This window comes from Protopterus annectens, chromosome 10.part0 (assembly GCF_019279795.1).
Source record: "Protopterus annectens isolate FY-2018-M chromosome 10.part0, PAN1.0, whole genome shotgun sequence".
Taxonomy (NCBI): domain Eukaryota; kingdom Metazoa; phylum Chordata; order Ceratodontiformes; family Protopteridae; genus Protopterus; species Protopterus annectens.
The window spans coordinates 1,697,900,678-1,697,916,228 of NC_056744.1; positions in this window are offsets into that span (position 1 = coordinate 1,697,900,678).

The following is a 15,551-nucleotide window of genomic DNA, read 5'->3' on the forward strand; positions in this document are numbered from 1 at the left end:
CCAGACTGAAGAAACTCCAACTCTCTTCAGTTGCATACCGTCTGCTCAGAAGTGACCTGTGCCTGACATACAAGGCCATGACCAACCCGGAATTAATGGACATGCTCCACCTCACAAAATCCAAATCCACCAGAACCACTAGAGCAAGTGACTTAAACCTTAGCACGGATATAAATAGGACGTGCTGGAGGGATAGATTTATCACCCAGAGACTCCCCATGCTGTGGAATAAAATCCCGGTCCATGTGAGGCAGAGCACCTCGCTGGCTCTGTTCAAGAGAAATCGTGACCGGTGGATGAGAGATCATAGGTTTACCCCGGGAATCATCTCTGTGTCACTGCTGGACAGAGGCACAACAAACTAATGGGCACATTATTTCTAACATAAGGGGTGGCGTAAGCCACATAACTTTGGGCTAGGCTTATAAATGCCTTAGGGCAGATAGCCTAGTATAAACCTATGAACCTATGAACCTATGTTTGTAAATATGTGGAGTGGATGCATACTGTCTTGGGCTAATAATCCATTCTTCCAACAAGATTTCCTATAGAAAGAAATGCTTAAGGTGCCACCATCCAATTTTGATAGCTTTACCTCCAAGAATTCAGTCTTCCTGTCCAATGCATGATCTGTAAATCTCAAAAACTAAGTACAATTCTCCAGGCATCTCACAAAAATATAAAATTCATCCATTGTGCCGTCCCATAGCTGAAATACTCATCTACAAATATGCTATAGAATAATATAGAGTCTTTCCATGTATTGCTTTCAGCATAAATCATCATCCTCCCAGTAAGCCAGGCATAAGTTTGCATATGTGTTTGCATAATGGGTGCCTATTGCGACACCCCAACATTGCCAATAGCTCTCATCAGCAAATATAAAATGTTATTTTCCAATATCAATCGAGTCAGAGTGCAAATCAGCTCAATAACAGTTGTCTCATATTGTTCATATTTGATAGCAAGTTCCCTAATGGCCCTAAGGCCATACTCATTAGGAATAACTGTAAATAGATTGTTCACATCCAATGTCACAAATATAAAATTAGCATGGCAGGGCTGAGTAGACATAGCTTGTTTCAAGCATTGTAGAAAATGTGCAGAGTCTTTCAAAACTGATGGTGCTTTCACTAACATGGGCTTAATTTTCTTCTCAACCCATATAATAGGAGGGTCTTTTAAACCCATAAAAGGAGGAGACTTATACAAAAAAAGGCCAAATCTCAAGCAGAAAAATCATCCCTGATCAGCATTAGTAAGAAATTGGGGGTCCTCATCAAGTCAACTAAAGCTAATTTTGAAAAGAAAGTTGCCAAGGATGCCAAGGATAACCATAAGGCCTTCTATGGCTACGTCAAAAACCTAAATGGCAACACTCAGGTCTGTTCTGAGCTAGTACAAAATGGAACAAAATACACTGACCCTTCTGACATTGCCAACATCTTGGCTGACAGGTTCAGTGGAACCCCCCCACCACCACCTACAGGGCCTATTACCATTCTAGGGGATTGTGTAAGTCCAATTATTACTGATACGTTGGTTAACAAGGCTCTATCTAAAGCTAAAAACACTGTTTCCATGGGACCAGATGGTGTCCAAGGCTGTGTCATACGCAAGCTCCAAAAGGAATTAACCCCGCATCTTAATACCCTGTTCAGTCTCAGCCTCTCCACAGGATATGTGTCCATAGAATGGTGCACAGCAATGGTGGTCCTGCTGCACAAGGGTGGGGCCACAACTGACCCTGGGAACTACCGACCAATAAGCCTGACCAGTCTGATCTGTAAGGCTATGGAGCGAATCATTATGGCACTCATAAATGGAGAGATTGGGAACCTCCAGTCGCTGGACCCCATACAGTTCGGCTTCGTCAAGGGCAGATCATGCCTCCTGAACCTGGTGGATTTCTTTGAGACAGTTACTCAGGCTATAGATAAGGGAAAGGAGGTACACACGGCTTACCTTGACCTTGCTCAAGCATTTGACACCATTCCCCATTCAGGTATTATTGATAAGCTCACCAGCCTGGGCATAAACCCTTACATCACAAGATGGATCGCAAACTGACTCTCAGACAGATCCCATAAAGTAAGAGTAGCGGGATCCGAATCCAGACCAGTGATGAGTGGTGTGCCTCAGGGCTCTGTCCTGGGGCCCCTCCTGTTTGGCATATACTTCTCAGAAGTACAGGCAAGCACGGAAGGGCTGTGGCTGACTAAGTTTGCAGATGACTGCAAACTGGGTGCTATAATAGAGTCTCCGGCCGACATGGAGATCCTCCAGAAGGGCCTAAATGAGACTGATGCATGGTGTCAAAGCCATGGTCTCAAGCTAAATGCAAAAAAATGCATAGTAATCCCCTTTGGAAAAAACAGAGTACCCGCAAACTACAACATAGGAGGTAATCCCCTGAAATCTGAAGAAGAAATAAGGGATCTAGGGACCCAAGTAGATAGTCAGCTTTCCTTTGATAACCATGTTGCCAAAGTGATTAGAAAATCCTTCTATGTGACCCATATGATCACGAAAGGGTTTGCATCAAGATCTAAGGATGTGATGGTGCCCCTCTACTCTTCCCCTCATCAGACCTACTATTGAGTACAATGCACCAATTGGAATGTACCTGGCTAGGCATCTCCAGCAGCTGGAGAGACCACAAAGGTACCTAACCAAGAGGATTACTAGCCTCAAACAGTTGCCCTATGCAGCACGATTGAAAAAGCTAAGACTGTTCTCTGTTGCATACCGCTTTCTCAGAGGCGATCTCTGTCTAACGTACAGAGCCATGTCCAACCCAGAATTGTTGAACATGCTCCATCTTAGCAAAACCAAATCTACTCGAGCTACACGCTCTAGGGATATAAACCTCAACACAACAATGAATAGAACATGCTGGAGGGATAGATTCCCTTCACAGAGACTTCCCTTACTATGGAACAGGGTCCTGATCTACATAAGACAGAGACCCCCACTATCACTGTTCAAGAGGAACCTTGATGAGTAGATGGGTAACAGAAATTTCACACCGGGGATCACACCAACAGCACTACTAGATAAGGGCCAAGTGTACTAGCTGCTAGTAGAAGGGACTAGGGAACTACTAAAGGGGCGGATAATACCGCACAATGTGGCTGGGCTAATATATGCCTTCGGGCAGATAGCCCAGTACCAACCTTTGAACCTATGAACCTATATAGATATCGACTCTGACAACCAGCCTCTACCTGATACTGTTGGCCTAAAAAGTGAATCAGTAGTACATTTATGTATTTTAGAGTGTCCTTTAATAACTGGTATTACTGGAAATTCAACCAGAAAAAACTGTGTAATTTCCCGTCAATCCTACATTGCATAAATAAACAGAAACAATTGTCCTTCAGGTTTTTAATTATATTTTCAGTTTGCCTCTTATCAGTCTTCTGATAGGTGGAGCTTTCAGATAACATCTGTCTCATCTTATTTAAATATAAGTTGCAGTCCAAAACAACTATTGTGCCACCTTTGTTAGCTGGTCTTAGGACACTCTCATTATTCTTCATTAATTCTCTCAGGACTGCCATTTCCTTCTCAGTAAGGTTATAAAAATGTGTTCAGTATTCAGAACCAATATAATTCGCAATATCTCTTTGATGTGTCCTGACAAAGGTTTCTACAACAGGATGTGGAATAGGCATGTAGGTACTTGGTTTCCTGTACTCAAATATGTGTCTATTGTTAACATTATCAAAATTATTTCTAGGTGTCACATTTCATCCAAATAATCTCAGGTCCATAACAACATCATGGAGCTTAGAAGAGGTAGATGGTATAAAAGTCAGACCTTTATTAAGAGCCCTTGTACTGGGTGGTATTTAATTGACATTTCAAAATGTTGCATACCAAACAGTATTCTAACTCATTATCAATGATAATGACACCCTCCGTCGTTTTCTCCTTCTGCAGAGTGAGTATGTTAGTCAAAATTCTTGAGTTTCATAGGTACAGGTAGCATGGAAAAAAACAAGCTGTCAGGCAGTGGTTCTTTAGGTCTGGCTGCCAGTATATAGTGACTCACACTATTCTTGCTGCTACTAGTTCCACTAGAATGCTGTAGACTATTGGGGGATTTGTGAGTAGAAGGTAGTTCAGTTTAAAGTTTACCATCTTTAACCAGCAGACTACCAGCACCATCAGGCACATTTACATCAGTTAAACTATTACTCGGTAGACCCCCACTATTATCCAATTCATTTGAATTATGCACCCTGCCTTATTTTCTCACTGCTCCACTATCAGCTACAGGTGTATCCACTCCACCTGTGTTCTTGTCATTAACTTCAATCTGCTTAATTCCAGCTCCAACTTTCTATCATACAAAAATATTCCCAGATTTGAAGTCAGCATAGTCTCTTTGTAATTTTCTCATCTTAATCTGCTGTAACTTATTATACAAGGCAATAGAACTAAAAAGACTGTCCAGTCTTGTTAGATAAACATCACTGGGGAAACGTTTCTCAATTTCCACTTGTTTAGATTCAACCTCCTCAATAAGCTGTTTCTCTTCAGGTGCAAAAAACTCTTAAAGAAGTTGAATATATCTAAAACTAGTCTCAATGTTGATTCGCTGCCATTTGGCTTGTAAGTCCAGATATGCTGCACCATATGTTGGCATACGCAAGATGTGTGGGCCTCTTGGTATTACTTTAAAATGCATACAGGCCTCTAGGTGCATTCTTTGCCATTGTATCTGTTTACGTTTATATAAACTCATTTCCAATTCCTTGAAAAAATTTTCACATAGATCAAGATCTGGATCCAGATCAACATCACTCACTTATTTGTCCATAAAGTCCATCCTAATAAGGGGATTATAGTCCATATGAGCCAACCTCTTCGATCTGCCTTAAAGTGACCTGCCTATAGGAGTTAGTGGATGATATTCCAGATCAATACCTTCAATATCCAATAAATACAAAATTCCCCCAACGCTGCGGTGAACTGTCTAGAATTTAGAGGCAAAAAAACAACGACAGTAAGTTCACCTAAGCTGGCGTCCTTAAAAAACAAGTTCAGCAAAAGTAAAATCCAAGAACAAAGGATGTACCAAAATCTCGATCTCCGTTTAATATAAAAACAAACAAACAAAAATAACAAAGCAAAATAAAAGTCCCTTAATGTCCATACGATAAGCGCTTTCGATAAAAATCTTCCTCAGACGTTCTGTTGTTTCTCATCTGTTTCTGTACATATATAATATCGATATATATATATATATATATATATATATATATATATATATATATAAAAACTAGTGAGGCACTAAAAGATTATTAGATTAAAACAGTTGACCAATTAACATTAAAATGGACCTCAGTTTGCCTAGATAACTCCTTAAACCTAACATCTTCTAAGCCTATTAACCATACTTTTTTCTACATCTTGAACATTTAACTATTTTTTTCTCATCTGTCTCTGTACATATATAATATCGATATATAGATATATATATATATATATATATTTCATGCTAGATAGTCAAAAAAGTCCAAGAGCATGGTTAGTTAAACACATAAGACATTTGAATTCGCTGAACAGCCTATCCTAAAATATAATGTATTTATGCATATTGGTTACATGGAGGCAAAACCAGATTCATACTACTTTGTTTTCATCCGGTCAGTACTGCAAATGTGTCAATATGTGTATTGTTCTAATGTGTGACATTTGCCAGCTGCAGTACACTGCAAATATCATGTTAATCAGTGTACTGAGCTCATGTACTATTGGATTCTTATCTCATTATAAACTCATCTTAGTGGCTTGCATGACAGGATTCACATGTAGGACCTCTCATAAAAAGGATATTTCTTGGCCAGATAGTATTCTCCAAATGTCTATGCATCTTGTTTTGCTATTATAAAAATATGATTTCTTACATTTGTCCTTGCACCAAATGTCTTTGTTACATATCCAAAAAATGCAAGAGGGCTATCATATTATATCTTCAGGCAAATTATATTATAATACTCAAGTAAATATTCTTTAATATTCTATATTTTAGTATCTCCCCTATTAAAATCTGTATCAGTCCTGATAAAGTGGTTGTTATGAACATTATTATGAAACCCTGAGGTACAAGTACTCAGGTGACATACTTGTCACATACTTGTCATACTACCTTGCAAGTAGAATAATGCATTGGTCTTTCACCCCCCCCCCCCCAAACACACACAAACACACACAAAAAATGGTTCCCTATCTAGGACTTGCCATCTACATGAATTACCCATGCAGTTTAGAAAACTGTCTCAGTTTAGATCAATAGAACATAGATCTATGTGTGTATCTGCAGCATGCCCACAATCATACGAATTTCACTTAATGTGATAGTATGTTTCTCATCTGCATTTTATGTTATTGATGTGAAATTGCATCTTGCCTAAGCATCCAGCTGGTGATGTTTTATTCTATGCAAAGATGAAGGCATTATTCAAAAACAGTAAATGTGCTTTTTAATGCTGTGCTACAGAAAATATGCTTTTTAATTCTGTGCTACAGAAAACCACTAAGTCAGAAATGAAAAACAGGGATAAAGCCTGGGAGCACTGGCGCAAAACCAAAACCCCCTCAACTAGACAGAAATTCCTAGAACTACGCAATAGAGTCAAAAAGCTAATAAAACAGGACAAATTCCAATACTACCAGTCTGCCCTAGACTCCTCCCAACACAAGCCCAAACAATTCTGGTCCTCCATAAGCTCCATCCTCCACCCAGGTAAAGTCAGTACCCCTCCTCCTAACATCCCTCACTCCTCTGAAAATATTGCTACCTCATTCAACACATACTTCACACAAACCATACTATCACTAGCAAGACAACACAACCCCCCCTCCCTTCCAACCCACACCTTCAACTAGTAATCTCCCAACTGTCTTCTCTTTTTCACCTGTTCCTACCTCCAACATAAAAAAACTCTTAAATAAACTGAAGCCCACCAAATTAGCAGCAGACAACCTTCCAAGTGAATACCTACAAATCGCAGCTGATGCTCTAACCTACCCAGTATCCATCTTGATTACCCGATCTCTGTCGGAAAGTTACGTTCCCACACTATAGAAAGTATCACATATAATTCCCCTCCACAAAGGCTGCCCCTCCAGAGAACTAACCAGTTACCGTCCTATAGCTATTCTCGCTCCACTCCAAAATACTAGAGAGATGCATTCACTCTCGGGTCTCAGACTACCTTCTTACTAACAACCTCCTTTTTACTCCTCAACACGGTTTCCAACCAAACCATAGCACCACCACTGCCTTACTCTCCTTTACTAACACTAGTCTTCAGCATAAAAACAATGGCTATCTCTCCTCTGCTGCTTTCCTAGACCTATCTAAAGCATTCAACATGGTCCCACACAAACAACTCATTTCTGTCCTCAGTAAGCTATCCTTCTCTCAATCAGTCACCAACTGGTTTCAGAGTTACCTGTCTGACCGCCAGCAATCCATTGTATGTCAGAATGACATATCTCCCCAACTATCTGTCTCTATAGGGGTTCCCCAAGGATCCATCCTTGGACCCCTATTCTTCTCTCTTTTCATCAATAATCTAGCCTCTGCCACCAAACATGGCACACTCATACAATACGCAGATGACTCAACCATCATCTGTTCAGCCCAGTCCCTACCCAAACTGCAAAAAGTCACACAGGAAGCCTTTTCCTCTGTTGAAACTTGGTTATCCGATGCCCAATTAATACTCAACCCAAACAAAACTAAACTACTCATCTTCCAACCCACCAAACATACTCAAAACAACTCTCACTTTAACATCACAGCAAAAGGCAACACCACTATACACTCAACAGAACACACCAAATTGCTAGGAGTGGAAATAGATAATAAACTAAAATTTGACATTCAATTATCCATGACCATAAAAAAAGTCCACAAAAAACTAGGAGCATTATACAGAAATAAGCAACTTCTCACCAAAGCAGCAAAGATTTCAATAGCAAATTCCCACCTTTTGTCCACCCTACTTTGCCTCTCCAATATATATACCAACCTAAGGCAATGTGATCTAAACAAGCTCGAGACCTGCTACAACAAAGTCTCCAAATTCACCACAGGGGCATCCTAACATAGTCACCACTGTCTCTCACTTGCTGAACTGGGCTGGCTTGTACTTCCTCACCTCCTTCAATGGTATCAACTCCCACTCGCCCATAAACTAGTAAACCATCCACTAAAAGTCCCATCCCACCAGAATCTACTCCAACCCTATCACACCACCAGACCACTAAGATCCAGCAACAAAAATCACTTACAGGTCACTAAAGCCAATAACTCTGCTGGTGAAGTACTATTCTCTTGCACCATAGCCAAATTATGGAACTTCCTCTCACCCACAATTATCTCTGTACCATCATGCACCCATCTCAAAACTTTACTAAAAGCACACCTAAAAACATGCTGGCTATGCCCTTGCAACTCCCCCCCTCTGATATCACCCACCCCATCCACCCACTGCCTTTCTTTCCACCCCACTAACTACCTTGATTATAGCAATCTCGGATGCTCATAAGCCTAACTACTTGTTATACAGCAGGAACGTCTTATTGTAACAATTGTTAATGTCTGTTATGTACTTCGCAGATGATAAAGGTTCTAGTTGTCTACAGATGTACTATGTTCTTCATTTGTAACTATGTTTGTAATTTTTAATTGCTGTGTTGAACAAATTGCTAATTGCTATGTAAATCCAATGTAACTACTGTCTGTATATTTTAACTGTGGAGCTTTTCTCCCTGGGCCTTTGCTGAAAATGGACCTATGTCCAGTTGGACACTCCAGGTCAAAAAATGTAAATAAATAAATAAATAAAATAAAATAATTTGAAAAGTGAGATTTCATCTTTCTGAGCACCACAGAATTTAAGGCAAAATTAGTTTTTGAATCTTATATGTCTCCTCTGTGTAGTTATCATATTCAGAATCAGTATTAGCTCCTTGTAAAGTCTGAGATGCATACTGTAGGCCAATGGAGGGATGCAGAATCTCCTGGGGTACATCTATTAAATGGTGAGGTAGTTGGCAAGGGCAAGTAGATGGGACTCTCTACAATACTCTGGAGGGGTTCATACTCTCCCCTCATCTTTATGTCCAACTAACACCTCTGTATGCTTATATGAATCATACTATAGCATTACTGGTACTGAACCATTGTCTGTGAAAAGAGCTAGCCATTTTATTGTGTTTATGTTGGCAGTCAGGGCTAGTCTCTCAGCACTGTACATACTGGCTCTGGGTCACTTGGTCAAATTGACTAATGTTGATGAAACTCCACAATCCCATGCAAAAATAGGAAAAGGAATTGATGACAGGGATTTTTGGCAGTCTGAGCATTAGTTATCTTGATTTCTCTGGACTCTCGGTATTATATCTTTGATTTACTTCCTACAAAACTTACTGGGATGTTATGAAGGTATACTCCACTAAATAATTAAATTTATCTTAGAACTAGCCTTTTCTGTTATGTGTGTGTTTATATATTGTATAGTTCGATAGTTCACCACGAGTTCTGCTGTCAAATAAGCATGTAATTTGCATAATATAAATGGTGCAGAACTATCTAAGTGAATAAACACTGTTTTCTATAAACAACTGCCCTGTATCAAAATCCATGCTTTATCCTTGAAATAAGTAGTCACTTTAATAAATGTAGTCGTTACTTGCTTTAACCTTTGCTCTGCTCATTTATGACATGGATGAAAATTACAGTAATTAATGGGGCTGGTCTCAGCAACTGCTTTCTCAGTTATCAGTCTTCTAAATACTTGAGAGAAAGTAAACTGCATGGTACATTTTTAAGCTGAAAAAATATGTTTACATACATTTTTTTTCATTTATTTTGCAGGTGGTAGAAGACTGGAAGTTTGTAGCTCAAGTCCTCGACAGGATCTTTTTGTGGGCATTCCTGCTGGCGTCTATTCTAGGATCAGTTTTAATATTTACTCCAGCTCTGCAGATGTGGTTGTATAGCAGCTAATTTCTGCCATAGTCTGATTCACAGAAATGTCAACTTTTATAGCACTATTATTTCAGAAATATAGGGAAGCACAAAGCATCACATTCTGTCTCTGTAGGTAGAATGCCTGAGAATAAGTGCTCTGTCGTACACAGCTACACAATCACTGATGGATTACTCCTAATAGTATACTCTCACATGAATGACAATATTACCCCACAGTGCAATAATTAGTGTATTTTGCTGACACTGTAAAGCAAGCATCACTGACAGGATAAGCTTTGTTTACCTTACGAGAGCAGGTTTAAATTAAATATTGCACAAATTATTGAAAAAAAATCACAAAGCTATAGTATTTTCTCAGGTATTAAAAATGACTGTTTCAGATGACAATACTGTAAAACTGCTCTGCTAAGCTGCAATACAACTGGATTGTTATAGGAAGTATAGAGTAATTCAGAGACGGCAACAAGTCAGTCATTAAATCAGCTTGTATTGACATTCCTGAGGTTAATCTACTGTGAAGGACTACCCCATATGCAGTGACATCAGAAGTCACAACAGCAAGAAACAACTGTGGTATGGCACTCCTGAGATCATTTGAAATGTGACCATTTCCTTAGATGTGAGATAATGTAAATGTGTTACAGAATGAAGCTAGTGTTACATGCCACTGTACTGAAAGTCTTGAAGGTCTGACTGTACATAAAAATGCTATAGCTGTTTTCTTCTGTGGACGTATGTTAGCCTTTGCAGTCTCATTAATTTGTGCCTGTACAGCATATTAAGATAGTTCATCCTTAGGGGATTGTGGAATTATATTCTTTTCAATGGTACTATAGCTAAAATTCTGGTTTTATGAATGCTGCATGTCGGCAAATTCACTTTCCTTTTTTTTTTCTGCACAGTGTATAGTAGCCATGTAGTATAACCAGGCTTTGCTTTTACAGTGTAGAAGTCAGAAATATCCTCCAAAACTTAGCACTCTAATAAGCACACTTCCTTCCAATGGTGCTGTAGCTAAAATTCTGGTGATAGGACTATTTACAAGTTTAGAGGTCCTACAATTTTATCAGATTTGAATAATATGGTAGAATAGGAGGCATACCTATTACCAAAGTAATAAACCTAGCATACAATGTTGTGCTAGTTCTTGCAGTGTTACTCTAACTACAGAAATGGTGTTATGCAATAAGCACACTTCCTTCCAATGGTGCTGCACTGTACATCAGACACTTGGAAAGTAATTGGTCATCCTTTGAAACAGAGGTTCTTGCCACTTCTGGACTGGTTACTCAGAATAATTTTATACAAAGGTTAATTCCTTTAAGTTGGATATCCAGTTATGTGAACAGCTGATAGTAATACTACTGTATAGACTACTGAAGTAATTAATCTTTCCCATCTATCCATTTATCTATACATCCATTTTTAAACCCTCTTGTCCTGCTGAAGGTCAGATTGGCAGCAGGCTAAACATGGTAGGGGAGAATTTCCTATCCTATGCAACAGTCTCCAGATCATCTTGTGGATCCCCAAGTTTTTCTGGGTAAAATGAAAGATATAATTCCTCCAAAATGACCTCAGTTTGTGAGGAGCATCCTCCTAGGGGGCCATGCCTGACTTATCTCTTGTTGAAAGCACTGGGAGAAGGGCATCCTGACTTGCTGCCCATTTCTAGTTAACTGGTTATTGACAATCTAGAGGAGCAGTGGCTGTACTCTAAGACCCTTCTGAACTGGCTGAGTCTTCCTCACTCTGTCACATACCTCTCAACTGCCCAGATTTTCATAAATGTCCAGATTTTTACTCCATATTTTTGGTCTATTCCTCATAAAATATGTGGTTTTCTGACAAATAATTTTGTATTGAAGTCATTGAATAATGAAAGACATTTGAGTTTCGGACTTCATATCTTTCAGAAAATGGATTCTAACTGTGAAATCCGTGATTCTATCAACTTTCTAAGTTTGTAAGAGCAATAATTAAAATCTGTCCCTGATTTCTGGCCTTTGTGTCCCCATATTTTTGGCTTTGCCCAGATTTCTTGCACTAAGATATTGAGAGGTATACTCTGTGAAGGAGCATTAACCCAGCTACCCTGTGAATTAACCTCATTTATGCCATTTGCATCCATGATCACATATGTTTAGTAACTACACAAAGCTCATGATCATAGATAAGGACAGGGACCTAGACTGATCAGTAAGTTGAGAACTTTGTTGTCCAACACAGCTTTTACTTCACCATCGTCAAGTACAATGCCTGTATTACTGCCACCACTGCATACACATACTGGTCAACCACTGATCCTCTCTATCACTCTGTCTCTCTGCAGAGAAAAAGATCACAAGATACTTAAACTCTATCAAATGAAGCAACTACTCCCTCCCTCCCTCTGTCCCTTCCATCCCCTACACCTGCAAAGAGAGCTGTACTCTTTTCCAGAAGAGAACCATAGCATCCAGTTTGGAGGTGTTTATTTTCATTTCAGCTGCTTCATAGCCAACAGCGAACCACTCCACTGTGTGCCAAAGATTACAATCACTTCAGGCCAATAGGATAACATTGTTTGCAGAAAACAGAGACGGAACCAGCAGGTCACCAAATGGATACTCTCTGAGCCTTCATATCCTGACAGTGAACATAATTAAATTGTTGAGGTAAAATGCTCTTTTAATAAAATAATTTGCCTACCTCTGAGTGTATTTGGTGGGACCATTAGAATGCTTACTCAACTCTTCTTTCCAGCATCCTGGCATAGCCATTCTCACAGCGTTTGATCCTTCTATAACTAGACTGTACCTTGATCCTCTGTTTATGAAAATGGGAAGCATTACAACAACTTGCCAGTACAGAGATATTGTCTAAGCCTAGCATGCAGCATTGAAATGGCATGTTAACAATGACACCCTGACAATGCCCAGGGTCTTTAGCATTGACAGCCTGATCTCATCCACTCCTTGTTGTAACAAAAATGTTTAATCTTTACAATCATGTCATCTAAAGAAATGGATCCAGTTCTACCATTTGCTTCTGGTGTTGCTTCATTAGAAGAAGGCAGGTCAAAAAGATTCAGGAGCAGAACAAACAACTAGGGTATGGCAAAGGGGGTGCCTGCCTAAACACAGGATGTTATGGGGCACAATTGGCACAAACAAAAGAGTTGCTAAGTGAACATTAGTGAGTAATGACTGTGATTTATACAGTTGCTTTTTTTTTGGCCTTTAACCTTTGGTGGACAGGGTGCCACTCTGGAGATTTCCCGGAGTGGGAATTGACCTAGCTATGGCTCTATTCAGGAATTTCTCACACTGTCCCTTTTGTGTCTTAACACTCTCCCCATCTAAAATCATCATTTCTTTATTCTTACTGCAATAAGCCCAGGTAATATCCCACTTCCCAGTTGGAGTCACCAGATAGATTGCCAGAACCACATTAAAGCTATCTGAAATTTGTTCTTCATGGTTTTTCCAAACTCCTACACCTCTACCTTTGTTGTAATCACTGCTGAAGTGGCATGGTGGTACCTATCAGATAAATCCATAGCTCCCCCTCTTCCCCAAACAACATTGCCTGGAAGATCTCTTTTTTAACCTGAGAATTCCATCACTACTGTGTCTGCCAGTCCTTTATTTACTCTCATAACACATACTGATCACCTTCTGGCCAAATTTCCTTGCTTTAGTGCCAACTATTGAGTTCAAAACAGGTTACATTATAGCTCCACTGTTCTCATTTCTCTAGCAATATAGGAGAAGCTGCTCTGGAGAGAACTGAACTCAAACTCCACAAATTCATTTGCTAGGCATTCTTAGGGCACAGTCAGCATGTAATTGAGTTTCTTACATCTATCCATCTACCTCTTTGACAACATGACCTAAATTACCATCAAATGATGATAATCTGATAGTTCAGAACACTTATAACCTAAAGTGTTTAAAACATACAGCCTCAGATCTGATGATATAACTACCAGGTCAGACAATGACCTTTGGCTCAAGGTTCACCGCGCCAAGTACACTTGTAAACATCTTTATTTAGTAACTTGGTGTTTTTATGGAGAATTCATCAATATCACAGAAGGGCAAAAAATTATTCACTACTGAGGTCATACCTCTTTAACTGCACAGATTTCTGCAGAATGTCCAGATTTTTGACTTATACTTTTGGTCTGTTTCCTCATAAAAGTGTGGTTTTCTTGCAAATCACTGGCCAATCATTGAGGACTGAATTCAGAAAATAATGGCACACATTTGAGTTTCAGACTTCATATTCTTCAGAAAATTCATGATGATGCATTACCTGTTATTCTATCCACTTTCTATGTTTGTAAGACTAATATTTAAAAACTGTCCCTATTTTTAGGCCTTTGTCCCCCCATTATTTGTGCCTTTGTCCACATTTCTTGCTCTTACAGGTTGAGAGGTATGACTTGGGTTCATATCAGGCAAATTATTCCCCATACTCACACATTCCCAGGTATCACTGTCATTCTTTATGAGTCTTAAAGCTTCCCAGTAAAACTTCATAATCAGTAGGAGATACCTGGTCAAACATTGCTTCCATAACCTCTGTGAAAGATGGCTAGAGTAAATATTTGATAAGTAGGCAAAGCCATGCACAGACATAGTTTACTGATAGGAGAGTCTGTGACAGACCTACAACACATTACAGAGATTCTGTATCTCAGCATTCCTGTGCCTCAGAAGTCAACAGGATGACCTGGAGATTGTAGTTGAAGATAGGATATGTGTTTTTAAAATAGATGGATAACTGGAGTAACCTGTCATATTGGCAAAATGTATAAACAAGTATTTCTCTGATCATAACCACTTTGCTATCCGTTTGAAAAATGTATTTCAAGGAATTCCAGAAGTGAGTATTGCCATATATTTCAATAACAGACAAAAAGTGGGTTGTGACTGGAAAAACTTGATCATAATTCTTTGTAGTACATGAAACTTTAGCTGCTCAGATGTACCATGAGCTAGAAGAAAAGGTGTAGGACCATGAGGTGATTTTCATATTTCAATGTTGCAAGAGATTGTGTTGCCACACAGCTAGCAGCCAGAAGCAAAGTGTACTTCTGACTAACAGCTTTAAAGTTACTTTACTTCAGTGCATTTCTACCTTTTTTAATTTTTTTCTGTCAGTGCTAAGTGTATTGAAATTTTTAAAGCTCTTAAAGCTTTCTGTGGGGTGGCTGTCACATATCCTCTTGCAATAGACTAAAGCATAACAGCTTCAAAAAGGGTATAATAAAACTTAAGCACTCTTCTGACATCAGAGAAGTGTATAACTCATTTATCTTTTTGCCAGTTTCAGAGTATAACCAGCATGCTCCGTGTGCTGCGTTAGTTTATGGAGTAATTATTTCTGATGGTCAGCTTTTATTTTTTTTTACATTGTATGTTTTTTTGCCGCACCAGTTTGCTGATCGTCAGCTGTCCTTCATCCAATCAGCCTGTTTATTCCCCTTTATTAGGGTGAGGATTACTGTGAAAGGCCATCATTTACACTGCCATCAGGGTGGTTT